We start from the raw sequence: 14,914 nt of genomic DNA, 5'->3' as shown, positions 1-14,914 counted from the left end.
TTTGTATTTATCATTTTTCATTTAATAATACTAATACATTAAATATTTTCAAAAATGCTGCTATTCTCTGATTCAGTTATTACTATGTATTTATATTTAACACAAAATCCTTTTCAGTTGAAGATCATGAAAAGTTAGTGAGGGTCACTCTAATTCTACTAAGAAGTAGAACCTTCCTTACTTTAGTTCTATAGAAAAGATAGTTTTCTACCCTAATTTAAAATGACAAAATTGAGTTTTTCAGCTTAAAATGTCTATTCACATTTGCATAACAAAGCACTATAATTAAATGGCTTGTAAGTAAAATAAATTAAGTCCATTTTGTGCAGTTATGGATGCGTGAAGTTTATATCAGGAGCCAGCATGAATGGATTGGGTTGAAGAGCCTCATCTTGTTTGCAGACTCCACACTTCATTCTCTTTATATGATATAAAAGAAGTAGCAAAACTCCATAGAGTCTCTTGTGAAAGCAAACTATGGGAGTTGGAATAGAAGTGTCCCCCAAGAGTCAGATTTTGACACTCGGTTCCCAGTTGGTGGCAGTGTTTGGAGACATTTAGGAGTTGTGGACTTGCTTGCTGGAGGAGGGATGTCACTGGTGGTGGATTTTGAGATTATATAGCCTCACCCTATTTCCAGTTCACTCTCTCTGCTTTGTGTTTGTGGTAAATGAGATGATCTCTTAGTTCTTTCTCCTGCCACCATGCCTGCTTCCCACTGCTATTCCTCCCCACTCTCATGGTCTTTTATCCCTAAACTCTTTCATAATTTGTTCAGGAAGAAGTGATAGAAGACGGGCGGTGGTGGCGCATGCCTTTAATCCCAGCACTTGGGATACAGAGGCAGGCGGGTCTCTGTGAGTTCTAGGCCAGTCTGGTCTACAAGAGCTAGTTCCAGGACAGGAATCAAAAAGCTACGGAGAGACCCTGTCTCAAAATCAAAAAAAAAAAAAAAAAGTGATAGAGAAAATAGTCTAATTCATGATGACTACACAATCTAAATGTCTCCCCCAAGAGTCTACCTTCTATTTCCACCAGGTTGGGATTGAAGATGTTTACAAATGAAGTTTTGAGGGAAACGCATGTTCGTTTTATTGCAGTTGGTATTGTCTATGTAAAATACTGGGAAATGCAATTTAGGCAGAATTATTTGAGACATGATTGCAACAGACACCTTTATAGGATAGAGACAAGCAGAGAGCTATCATAGTATAGTATGTGTTATTGATAAGGTTACTACTATAAGAAATCGAAACTTTTCAGTATCTTGGGGGAACACAAAGAAAATACCTCAAATTACTCACTTAAAAGTGAGTGTATTGGCATATTGTTAAGCACTGTTTGACCATTATTACTACATTACTGATCTTTTCAGATCTATCTTCAGCCCGAGATAGCCCAAAGACAAAGAGCTGAGGTTAGCATCTTTAATTTAAGGACAGTGGTTGCCATGGAGAAATAAACAGCTCACATGCTAAGACTCCCTTGTGATATTAGAGTTTAACAATATTGGGGGATGATGAGTACCAAGGAAATAATAGATTTATGGATAAGTTTTTTTGGAAGCAGAGATTGACTAGAAAAGAATGGTAGAGAATATGAAATTATAACTCCCCTCTAAATTACTGGTAAACATCAAATACAGACACTCTGTTAAGAAAACACATATTAGGACTTTGCCAGAAAATCATGAAGTCAGGCTTCAATATAGTCTCCATATAGAACTGATGGAAAAAATCAGAAATAAAAAAAATGTTTTGGACACTTTCACTGTTGTGGATTGTACTTCTCAGTTTTGAAAGTAACATGTTATTTTTTCACAACATTATGTCACTTGGGGTAGAGAACAGATGGAATTTGGAAACAGTGCACAGAAGGAGAACAGGGTACAGTGGAGAATGAAGATATTCAAATAGTTTTGTCACAGCAATATCATTGCTACCATTGTCAATAAACAAAACACAGCATAGGATTGAAATGCCAACATTGTGTTGACAGTTCTTGTCATAGAGTGATGAAACTATTTAAATAAATTAAATTAAACAATATTTTAGTTCCTCTAGAATCAATGAGTAGAGTTCTTTATTGGCTTGGTACTGATTCATAATTAAAAATAATAGGAAATAGGCAATTCAAAGTTACTATTAGAAGTCAATCAATATTATGGAATAATATAATATTATGCTCTATTTTCTTAGTTGAAATGAGAATTATAGAAATAGGGCCAGTAGTTATATAATTTGAACATCATCAAAAGTACTATCCATAATAAAGTCACACCTAATATAATTTAATAGACATAAAAACGATAATGGTTTGAAAAATTATCAGGCAGATTTTGTGATCATGCTCTTTAACATGTAAAACTGGCATGAAATTGGTTATATGGAGTCATTATTTTTGTATTCTAACAGAATATTATATATTTAGATTCTGTTGTATTATCAATCTTGCTGAAACTTAATCTAATTTATTGAGTGTTTCTTACTTCATTACCTTGACTGATAACGAGTAGAAGCAACACATTTTAATATGAAGGACAATTTCAAATTTTAAAACATATATGCCAAAAGACATTTATAACTATACTCATAAAATTAATTCAGATCAAGACTTTTTTCTTCTGGATTCAAAAAATGTGAATTCAGATATTAAATTCTATTATGACATTCTTTTAGTCTAGATACCAGATATCAATAGATATATATCAAATATATAAAAGGTCTGACTCTGAAAATAGCATATTTCTAAAAATAATAAGAATTTTCTCTAATAAAATCATTTTAATCTGAAGGTAATAATCACTTCTAATAATGCTACTATTTTTTTATCAATTACTTTTACTGGTTTTGTTGCACTATACATTTTTCTTTTCTCCAATCCCTTCCTCCCCCCCTTCTCTCCTCTATATTAATATAGCTTTCTGTTTTCCCAAGGATAATGCTATTACTTTTATAATTTGCATATATAAACATAAACTAGAGGGTATAGTTCCCAATGCCATATCACTTTTAGATGAAATACATTTTGGGAGAACATTAATGTATACAGAAATGACTATTGAAATAAAACTATTTCAAAGCTTACATCTGCATTTCATAGCCTGGAAATCATTTTTCAAAATTTGTTATTATTGAGTAACTTCAGGGCATTTTTGTATGTATGCAGTGTATTTTGAGTATATTCCTTCAAATATATCTTGCCACCTTACCGTTTCAGGGTCCTCCCCTTCTAGTGCTTCCAAATAACTTCACTTCTACTTTCATGCTAACATCTACCCATATAAGTGCTTTTCTGAAACATATTATTTTATCCAAATATATCAGAGTACTTTGTGAGGAAATAAAAAATACTCATTTGAAGTCTACTTTGGAAGTCTGACTTCCAAAATTTGTCTATAAGTTTATAATCACCATACTTTCAAGATAATTAAATAGCCCTGTATTTCTATTTATTCCAACCACAATGACCACAGATTTATGAGAAATTTACATATGTTTTGTTTGTGTATGTGTGTTTGTGTGCATGTGCATGTGTGTGAGTGTGTGTGTGTGTTTGTTAGGAGGAATTAACTCACACAAAAATTAGTAGAGAAACACTTTTAAAGTTGATTGTAAATACCTTTTAATATCAAAAAAAGTCACCTGAAAACATACATACAAGTAACATTATACAGATTGGATAGATTACATTTAGTAATATGTATTACATTTACATTTATGCATGCTATATCAATTCAAGAAAAGGTGTCATGCATGTGAAGGGGAGCTAGAACAGATACATGGGAAAATTTGGAGGTAGGAAAGGAAAGTGATTAAATGTTATTACTATAGTATCAAAAAAAGAAAAAGTTAATAATATTGTGCATAAAATGAACTCTGGGTAGGAGCATAAGGGAAGTATAACAAAAATTAAGGTGTTTGAAAAACCCATATGGAAACCTCCCATTTCATAAGCACATTAAAATATAATATGTAAAAGAGTTTGGTTCAAGACTTGCCTAGTGCCTCTGTGCTGTAGAAAGATCATGACCTTGAGGGTATGTGGCTTAATCACTTTCCAAAGATGCCTTATTCCCAAGATGAACCACAGCATATAGCATTCATTATTGGATTACTTCCAAAGGCCATGAAGACCCTTGAGAGAATGGTTTAGAAAAATCTCTGAGAAAGACTCAAGAAGAAACAGGTATAGAAGCAAGTCATTTGATTTTAATAAAGAGGTTCAGAACGGAGTTCAATTATGGTGACATGAAAAAGCCTAAAACCATCATTTATTAGTTGGAAGAGTTGAAAGACTATGAGGTACTGATCTATATCTCCTCAGAGCATCAAGCACATCTGGCTAGGGTTGGATGAGGCCTGCTATTTGGTCAGTTCAAGTGGATGAGGGCACTGCTTCAAGAGGACACATTTCTCTGTCCTACACTCTCCTGAGCCAAACACACAGTATGCTATTCTTTCACAGTATCCTCAAGGGCCTTGAGATGAACCAGTCTTTCCATTCAGGGAAAGGATAGTTGATCTTTGGTTTGTTACAGTCAAGACCAAATAGGATGGTGAAATTAAAATTAGCTTAGGACTCAGGTGAGAGCACATAAGCCCTGGATTCAATCTCTAGCATAGAATACAATCACTTTAAACAGAACAGTAAGCTTAAAAAACATCAAAAAGGGTAAAAGTTTGAAAATACCAGCCCCACTATGTGTATCCTTGTATTCTACAAATAAACATTAAGCAGGTTAAAGATGATATAGATAGATAGATAGATAGATAGATAGATAGATAGATAGATGAGAGATAGGTAGATAAAGCAAGCCAAAACAGTTGAACAAAGATAATGTCAAAGGGTGAGGTAATAATGAAACTCAGCTCAGCCTAAATTTATTTTGACCAGCACTAAACCAGCACTTCTGGAGTTTGGCCTAGACCATTTTCCTTTAGCCAAATTTAGGCAAAGCACAATTTTGGGAAAAAAAAAGTATTCAGGTAGCAATTAACTCACTCCTGAGTTAAACAAAGCTTAAAACACATCTATATTGAAGTTCTTAGCAAAGTACATATGACTTTATTCATATGATGATTTCTCGTTTACTCAAAAAAAAAAAAAACAATGCTTAAGATTAGGACCTAGTGAGAATGACTGGGGTAAACAAAATGTCTGTGAGTATCAGAATTGTCCTGTTCCTAAGATGATGTAGAAATCACTTAGGCTGTTGTAAAGCACAAATGTCATCACTCATAAGAATGGATTTTTCTGGTCTAAAAGCAATGCTAAGATCTAGGGGGAAAGTTCTGATATAAGTAAAAACAAAAACTCTGGGAGTTATGGGCAAAACCTTTCTCACCAGACAGCAAGGTCACCAGGTTGCAAACTACAACATTCCTGGAATTCCAGGAAGAGCAGCTGTACACCTCATTTCACTGATGAGATAAGTGATGTGCTTAACTTTCCTGATTTATCCCGTGCCTATATCTGAGTGCACAAGGTCCTTTGTCCCCTACAGGATTAAGGTTCCAAATACTCAAAATTCAACTGTTAGTTGTACTCTTTGACTATAGATCTTGCTTCTTGTTAGTCAGCAAATGATACTCTGGTTAAATATTCCCTTCATGGGTAAGAAAAAAGACAAACTGAAAGAAATCACTAATCTACTGACATGGCTCATCTGTACCCACATCAGCTAACAAACCGTTACTGTCTGGTCTACAAGGTTCTGTCCAGTGCCCACAGACAGGCCACAATGTACCTGCGAGGACAAATAAGAAGTCAGGAAGAACATGTAATTTTTTGAGGAAAAGTAGACATCTACAAGCTTCAAACATCTGCACAAAATGTATAATCCTTGTGTATTGCATAGCTCACTGTGGCACAGATCCTTCCTTTCTTGTAGTTAAGTAAAGCAGTCATGTCCTCTTGTTTAGCTTGACATGAAAGACCTTAAATTTCTCAGATATGTGTTTTGGTGTCACAGACTTGGTGACCACGACCAACTTCCCATGGATAAGGAACCTGATTAGCACATGATCGGTAGTTTTACTGTGTTTGGTTACAATCTCCTCAATACTGGGATATTCCATGATAGAAAGATTCTCAGCCTTGGCCCAGGAACTAACAAAGAAGAGAAGAGATTCTAGGCAATCACCACAATGTTTTAGGCATGGCAGTGCTTGATCAACTTCTCCTGAGATAGGTATGGGTGGCACTTGATCTTGCTAAATGTGGGCTTATATTTGAAGCTGATTTGTTTATGATCCTCTCATTTGTAGTTAAAGACATGAACTTCTTTAACCAGACCATCATCGACTAACTGCCCCATGACCATCCCAAGTGTCCACAAAATACATGCCATAGTTAGGATTTCTATTGCTGTGAAGAGACACCATTACCATGGCAATTTTTAAAAAGAAAAGCATTTAATTGAAGTGACAATTTACAGTTTCAGAGGTTTAGTCTGTTATCATCGTGGCAGAGAACACAGTGGTGTTAAAGTACACATGGTGCTAAGCACAGCTTGGTCAAATAGCAACAGGAAATAGACTCTGTTGAGGGAAGTGTGATCAAAAGAGACCTCAATCCCGGCCCCCATAGTAATACACTTCCTCCAACAAGGCCACACACACTCCAACAATGCAACACCTCCTAATAGTACCACTTAATTTGGGGTCCCTTTCTTTTCAAACCACTGCACCCAGTGTCATTGTGAAGCATGTAGTCTGATACACCCAGTAGGAAATAGTCAGGTTTAAGTCTGAAGGCTGTTGAGCAGTGAATATGTTAGAGACCCAAGTAATCCAGCTTCAGGTTATTAGATATGTTCTAGTACTCTCTTTCACTGTGCTTTTGTTTTGTTTTGTTTTGTTTTTCGAGACAGGGTTTCTCTGTGGTTTTGGAGCCTGTCCTGGAACTAGCTCTTGTAGACCAGGCTGGTCTCGAACTCACAGAGATCCGCCTGCCTCTGCCTCCTGAGTGCTTGGATTAAAGGCGTGCACCACCACCACCGGGCTTATTGTGCTTTTGTTGTAGAATATACACCATTATTTCAGAGATAAGGTAGCCGGGCACCGAGAACACAGACTGTTGCCTCTTTCTACAGAGTGGCACCAAACATGGTAACTAAATCCACTTAAAAATCTGAGAGGGTTTTTAAAAAAGGGAAAGAGAGTTTAACACAGCTTTTTGCTGTTTGCTAGGACATGTCATAGAGAGATTTCCTGTTTCAGCAATAGCGGCAGGGAAAAAAAAAACATGCCAATCTAAAATGCAGCTTCCTGAGCTGTGCCGCCAGTACAAACTCCGGCTATAAAGCATTTCAATGGTTTTTATGGGACTGGATGTTTGTGTCCCCACTTGGGATCGGAGGAGAGTGCTCTGAGACCATGCAGATGGCTCAGCGCTCACCGCCTGCACCTGGGCAGATGGCAGGATCAGGCTTAGGTAAGTGAGAGAGCATGAGGGATCTCTGCTGCCACACAGAGACACGTTTCCAGGCTGTGCAGTGCTCTGCATGGCCGATTTGGTTGTAAATCAGATAGAAGGAGTTTCTGTGCTGCACGCTCAGTCTCAGAGTTAAACTGCTGAGTATGGCTCCTACCTGGTGGCCCCAGAGTTGCAGAAATGGTACATTCACCATTTTGAAATTGGAGAGAGGTGGCGCCAACATCCAGAGCAGCCCACCGCTCTGCAGCTCAGAGGAGCAACTGATTCAGAGTCACAAGCAGCTCCGCCATGTTGGACTGGGTGGGGCAAGCCCACAGAACCTGTTTTTGACCTAGGAATGTCACAGCTTAGATTCTTAAGCGCTTAGAAATGTAAATCAAAACAACTTTGAGATACCATCTTACACCTGTCAGGATGGCTAAAATCAAAAACACCAATGATAGCCTATGCTGGAGAGGATGTGGAGTAACAGGAACACTCATCCATTGTTGGTGGGAATGCAAACTTGTGCAACTACTTTGGAAATCAGTGTGGTAGTTTTTCAGAAAATTGGGAGTCAACCTACCTCAGGATCCAGCAATATCACTCTTGGGACTTTACCCAAAGGATGTCCAATCATACTACAAAGGCATTTGTTCAACTATGTTCTTAGCAGCATTATTTGTAATAACCAGAACCTGGAAACAACACAGATGCCCCTCAACTGAAAAATGAATAAAGAAAGTGTGGCACATCTACACATTAGAGTACTACTCAGTGATAAATATAATGATATCTTGAATTTTACATTCAAATGGATGGAAGTAGAAAAGATATCCTGAGTGGGATAACCCAAACCCAAAAATATCAATATGGTACATACACTTTCAACTTTATAAAGCCCTGTATGCATCAACATTAAGAGCATTCTTATTTCTCCCCAGCATCTGCATATTAAACGAAGCTTGTTTCATTCCTGAACACCTCTCTGTTATGAAGATATTTGCAAGACACACATGTGTATGAGTGTATGTATGTACACTGTAGATTAGTGTGATAGTGAGGTGTCTATCCAATAATATGTCTGTGCATGCACCTATGCATACATGTAGAAGTCAGAACAGGACTTTAGGTGTACTATGCTATCACTATCTTCCTTATTCCCTTGAAACAGTGTCTCTCACTGAAAATGAAGTTAGGATTATAGCTAGGAAACCTTAGTGATCCAACTGCCACTACCTCTCATACTCAGCATTTTAGGAGAGTACTGGGATCTAAACTCAGTTCCTCAGCCTTGTGAAGCAAACACTCTTACCCATTGAGTGAGTTGTGTAGCTTCTGGGTTATGATTTAGGGTTATTAATTAGGGACTCCATTGCTCAAGCAAGTTACAAAATGTTATTCACCATAAAAGTACAAGAGACCTGAGAAAGAGCTGTTTTAACTCTCTCCCTGGGTGTTTTTCCTTGCTCATTAATAAAAATTGCATGTAAACAGCTCATTTAACAATGTTATGCAAACTTTTAGTCCTTGAAAATTATCATTGCCAACTGTTTAACATAATAAGGAAACATAGGTTAATAGTTAATCACCTAGTATAATCGAACTTATAGTCTCATGAGATATGTTTTCAAGGTCAAACAAAGATATATTTTAGATAGACAGGTCATCTTCAAATACTTCAGAGATATGCAGAATATGGCATTTAAGATGTTTTAATAACATAGTCTTTTTTATGACAATGAGACATGTCTTCTCCTGGCAGCACCAATCTACTTTAGAAAATATAATGGACATCAAAGAAACTCCACATGGAGTTTACTTTCTTTGTGGCAAAAGTAAACCACTGGGCAAAAAAATGACTCTGCCTTTACTGCTGAGAGTATGTTGTCTTAATTAGACAAACAGGATGCAAAAGAAAAGGACAGCCAAACATTGTCAAGACAAAGAGAGATAGCCCTTCAGAATACCCTCCTTCACAGAAAAGTCTGTCAGATATAATAGAGCTGTAGGTCAAAGATGGATGGCATAGTATTGCAGAGAAACTGTGGGTTTCTGTCCAGGAAGCCAGCTGTTTCTGTCACTACTCACATTTTTTGGAAGTGTCTTGCTCTCACTTCTGGCTTACTCAGTTAATATAATTTTCTTCTTGGTCTCTGAGGGAATTGAAGACTAGATAGCTATATTTATAGTTTTCTTTGTTTACCTTACTCAAAAATCAAGTTATGATAGAAAGTAAATAAGCTACAAGACTTGGGACTCACCAAAATAAGATAGATAAGAATTATTTTTTTTCTGAATTTGTCAAATACAAATGAACTAAACACTGTTGATATATTATTGCCTATATATATTGTATATAGTTATTATATTTATTGTATATAGCTTTTCTTATATTAGTTATATCTTTTTTATTTTAGACAAAATGGAAAATGTAGTGGCATTTTATTTGTCTTTTAATAAATAAAGCTACCTGAGGAGCAGAAAAGTAAAACAGCCACAATGACAAGTCTTATAGACAAGGCAGCAATGACACACGCCTTTAATCCCAGTAGCCACACAAGCTTGCAACAGAAACCTGGTAGTAATGGTGCATAACCTTAATCCCTGGACTAGAGAGGACTATAAAACAGAAGGGGACGGCCTTTAGGCTCAGTCTCATTCTGAGGTTCCCTAGAGGCAGAATTGCCATTTTTGATTTGAGGTTGAGGTAAGAGCCAGTGGCTGGCTGCTTTGCTTTTCTGGTTTTCAGATTGAACCCCAATATCTGTCTTTGAGCTTTTATTAATCATGCTTCAACTGTTTCTTACTATAAGGAGAACAAGTGGAATGCAACTGCTAGGGCAAAGGACTGGAAAAGAGTTAATATTTTCAAAAGCCTGGGTCACTCCAGCTTTTCCTTATTTCTTTTAGTGCACTGTAGACTTTGGCAACTGTTTATGGAAGTGAGAGGCGGCTAGCAAATTTCCATTTCTATTGAGCATGTGTTCACCACCCTTATAATATTGTGCCAACAAGCATGGAGCCATTACTTTCTGTTGTCTTTTAGTTTTGAATTATGGCCCTAACTAAGCATGCTCAAAAGTATGTATTTTAAATTGAGCACAAACACTGAAGTTTCCTTCATAATAGGGTGCTATAGATGTGAATATGTATAGGCCTCCTTAACAAATGCTGCATCTTCTCTTTGTTGGAGGAAAGCATGACTTATTTCAGAGCTATGCTTTGTTACCTACCAGTAGTAAAAATTCTTCACTCATTTGGGTTGGTTTTGATTTTTGGGTTTTGCAAATCAAAAAGCACTGTGTTCACTTAAATAAGTATAAAGAAATTACATAAAATAAAGATGACTTTGGTTTAAACATTCAAGATTTTTCTAATTGTTGGTAGAGATGGGATAGCTCAATGAAGAAATAAATTATCATGTTTTAAAAAAAAAAACAAGAGTATTTAAGAACTCCCTCTGGTATGTCTATTGAAGATATACTTGTTCAGGACTGTGTACTACTATAGTTCTGAATGACTTAAGTTTGAAGTCAACAGAACTCAAACCTGGTTTAGGATTATAAACAGAGTCTCTCTAAAACATGATGGGTAAGCATTGTTAAACTTTGCCCCTTTAGCATTTGTCAGGCCTTTGCCTTGGCTTCTGTATATAGCTACTAAGTCTAGCCATAGGAAGTAAATTGACATATAATTCTTCTACTCATGTTATTTTCTTTCAGTAACATTAATCTAGTATTTTTCTTAACCTGCCAACTTGCCAAAAATTCCAATTTATTATTTTAATATTATTCATAATTGATATTTTTGTTTTGGAATTGAAATAAATTGGATACTGGAGTCATTTTTCCCATTGTAATATATTTTTAATAAAAGCTATCTTGCAAGCTTTGTTGTGTGCTGTGTTTGTTTTATTTTCCTTAACAAAAAAGGAAAGTAGCTCATACATCTTATCTAAACAAATATTTTGTCAACTCCTGTCAGTACAACTTTGTCACTACTATGTCTGAAAACTTCATTTTCATTATGATTATGTAAATGTGTCAACAGATGTAGATTTGTATTCAGGTACATTAGAGAAAGCAATATTTCCAGTACCATTACAAAAATTAAATTAAATTATATATGCTAATCATAACAGTTTTTTTATTATAATGTTGTTCACAGACAAGAGAATAAGAGAAGTGGTCATTATGAAAAATCATTTAGGTAGGCTCATATCCTAAATTTAAGACAGTTCAAATTTGTTGCAAACAAATTATATGCAGTCTTTTTCTTAACAGCAATATCATTAAGAATAAAAACTGACTGAGCTGCCTTGACATTTTGAACTCTATTATGTATTTATTCTAAGTCTGTGTAACACGTTATGCCTCAAATCACCATGTCTAAAATTATCTCTTGACAAACTTTGACCTTTTTTATAATGAAAACATATAAAAGTAAATGTATTCATTAGCCTTATTCAGTCTTTGGTACTTCCATTCCAGAATACTCAAATGCCTTAGTGATCATGTACTTTAGGAGACAATAGATTCTACCTAATGGCTTAACATTTCCCCTACTTTCTCCTGTATCACTAGAAAATAAATATGCACGTCTCACACTGTGGAAGACATTCCTCATAAAAATGTGGGTTAGTATTAATCCTGAAAGAAAATGGAGATGTTGAAACGAATCATGAGAAAGTAAGATTGTGAGTATAATTAGGTATGCTAGTTTTCCCACACCAACCTCCCTTCTCATGGACTCCTCATTTGTTTTCTTGAGCTTTAAGATGATTTCAGATGTATAACACCTCCCTAGACATGGTCTTCCCAAGAATAGAGTGTAAATTGGATACACTCACCATATTATCTCATTGGTCCTAAGATAAATTTAAAGACAGGCTTAATATTGAAGATGCAGATGCCTCACAAACTAACCTAAGAAAACAAATCAAATTTATATTATCAGAGTTCTCTAGTGTAACAGAATTTATAGAATGAAACTCTCTGTTTGGCTTTCTTTCTCTTTCCCTCTTCCCCCCCTCATATATATATGAATAGTGAACATATTGGAATAATTACATGCTTCACTCCAGCTAATCCAATAAGGAATGGCAGTCAACGGAAAGTTCAGAAATCCAGTAGTTACTCAGTCCACTTGGCTGAATGTTTTAGCTGATCTTTCATACATGTTGCAATCCAAATGAAGATTGTTTTTTTTAAATGGTATTTTTTTTAAAAAATATCTAGTAAGTTACAAAAAAAGAAATAGATTCATCCACTTCAAACCAAGCAAAATCTAATCTCTCACATTTCTGGATAGTAGTTAATTATATATGCAGCCAAATTCACAAACAAGAATAGCCATCACTTATATCTTTGTGGAATTTATCCATGTTATTTGACATGACCTGAGCCCTGGCAATGAAGGACTTTTAGCTGTTTACAACATTCAAGATCAATCTTGAGTTTGTCAACTTAGAAAAGGCTTAAAACGCAAAACTCAGGCTGGCCTCGAACTCGTGATCCTCCTGCCTCTGCCTCCTTCAGCAAATCCTACCGGTGTGCACCACCACTACCGGAAAACATCTTATACCTGATTTTCCTGGAATTCGCACTGTTAGAAATCAATCACTCTCAGTAAAATTCAGCAACCCAGGAAAAACATACTAAGGACAGTATATGTAGACAGGGTTCTTCATAGCAGAGTTTCCAGTCAAGACTAGAATAAAATTCTGGTCATGAGAGTAAGTCATTCTGATCATGAAGCTCAGCAAAATTTCAGATGATTATAGCCATTGTCCACTAGATATATTTTTCTCATAAAAGGACTTAAACCTTTAAACACACCACAACCTATCCATTAGATGTATTTCATAAAGAAAAATTTCATTTGATATTCAATGTGCTTAAAACTCTACATGTAATCATGTTCAATGAATGTCTAATTATATAGACAAAATTAACATGAAATAGATAGCTGGCATTTGTTGGTTACATAGAAATTTGTTTAAGTGATTTGTTCCATTTAGGAGAACCTTGAGATACTGTGACGTAAGTCAAATTTTATTTCAGGTTCTGAATTCATTTAATATGTATGACTCTGTTTTAGAGAAGAACTATAAAAGACATTAATTTCCCCAGAAAACTAATAATTTAAAGTTGAGAAGTAGTGTTATTCCATATTAATTTTCAGATGGTTTCTAAATTAACACCTACCTGCAAACATATTTTTTAAAAAAGAAAAAAGTACAGGCCATGGGCATCCACATGTCTTTTGGTGGCAACTCAGACATCAACATGGCCTCTAGAGGGAGCACAGACCACAAACTTCCACAAGGCCTCCAGCTGCAGGATAGATCACAGACTTCATGGAGGTGGGTGGTCCTTGGACTTCCCACAGGGCAGGGAACCCTGATTCCTCTTTGGGCTGACGAGGGAGGGGGACTTGATTGGGGGAGGGGGAGGGAAATGGGAGGCAGAGGTGGGGAAGAGACAGAAATAAAGAAAGAAAGAAGGAAGGAAGGAAGGAAGGAAGGAAGGAAAGAAAGAGAGAGAAAGAATAAAATGTACCCTAAAAAAAAAAAAAAGCCTTCAGCTGAAGTACAGGCCATAGACACCATCAAACGGTGAGCATAGTGACTTCTGACAGTTGTCCCAGATATTTGGAAGACCCAGGTGGGGGGGAATGTAAGTTCAAGGCCAGCAACCAGCATGGAAGCTTAGTGAGAATCTTTGATAATAAAAATTTTAGCAAGTCCTTCAGTGTCATTTGGCCATTTGAGGTTCTTCAATTAAGAATTCTCTATTTAGATCTGTATCCCACTTTTATTTATTTATTTATTTATTTATTTATTTATTTATTTGGAATTCAGGGTTATTTTAATTGTTTCCTCTGCTCATTTGGCTCATTTCTATCATTGAACCACTGGGGCTACTCCAGTATAAAAGGTTCTTTTTTTATTGGTAATTTATTTTTATTTAATTATTTACTTACTTACTTATTAAAGATTTCTGCCTCCTCCCCGCCACCGCCTCCCATATCCCTCCCCCTCCCCCAATCAACTCCCTTTCCCTCATCATCCCTTAGAGCAGTCAGGGTTCCCTGCCCCATGGGAAGTCCAAGGACTTTCCACCTCCTTCCAGGTCTAGTAAGGTGAGCATCCAAACAGCCTAGGCTCCTACAAAGCCAATAGGTGCAGTAGGATCAAAACTTTTAAATTGAATTGTTTTGTTTTAGTTATCTAGTTTCTTGGGTTCTTTATATATTTTGGAGATCATTCCTCTTTCAGATGGTTGGTGAAGATCTTTTCACATTCTACAGGCTGCCGTTTTGTCTTCTTGACTATGTCTTTTTTCCTTACAGGAGCTTCTCAGTTTCAAGAGGTCACATTTATTAATTGTAAATCTAAGTGTCTGGGCTAATGGGGCTGTATTCAGGAAGTAATTTCCTGTTTCCATGCATTCCAGGTTACTTTCCACTTTCTCTTCTATAAGGTTCAGTG

At 36.1% G+C, this 14,914-nt stretch overlaps 1 pseudogene; it reads left to right on the top strand.

Annotated features, from left to right (window-relative positions):
* The first annotated feature begins 4,027 nt into the window (after positions 1-4,027).
* Positions 4,028-4,436, top strand: LOC126495180 (bis(5'-nucleosyl)-tetraphosphatase [asymmetrical]-like; annotated as a pseudogene).
* The last annotated feature ends 10,478 nt before the right edge of the window (positions 4,437-14,914 follow it).

Source organism: Alexandromys fortis, unplaced genomic scaffold, assembly GCF_014885135.2.
Source record: "Alexandromys fortis isolate MF-2015 unplaced genomic scaffold, M_Fortis_MF-2015_v1.1 scaffold_425, whole genome shotgun sequence".
NCBI classification, from domain to species: domain Eukaryota; kingdom Metazoa; phylum Chordata; class Mammalia; order Rodentia; family Cricetidae; genus Alexandromys; species Alexandromys fortis.
The sequence above is the reverse complement of the archived record's forward strand: the minus strand, read 5'-3'. Positions and strand labels throughout refer to the sequence as shown.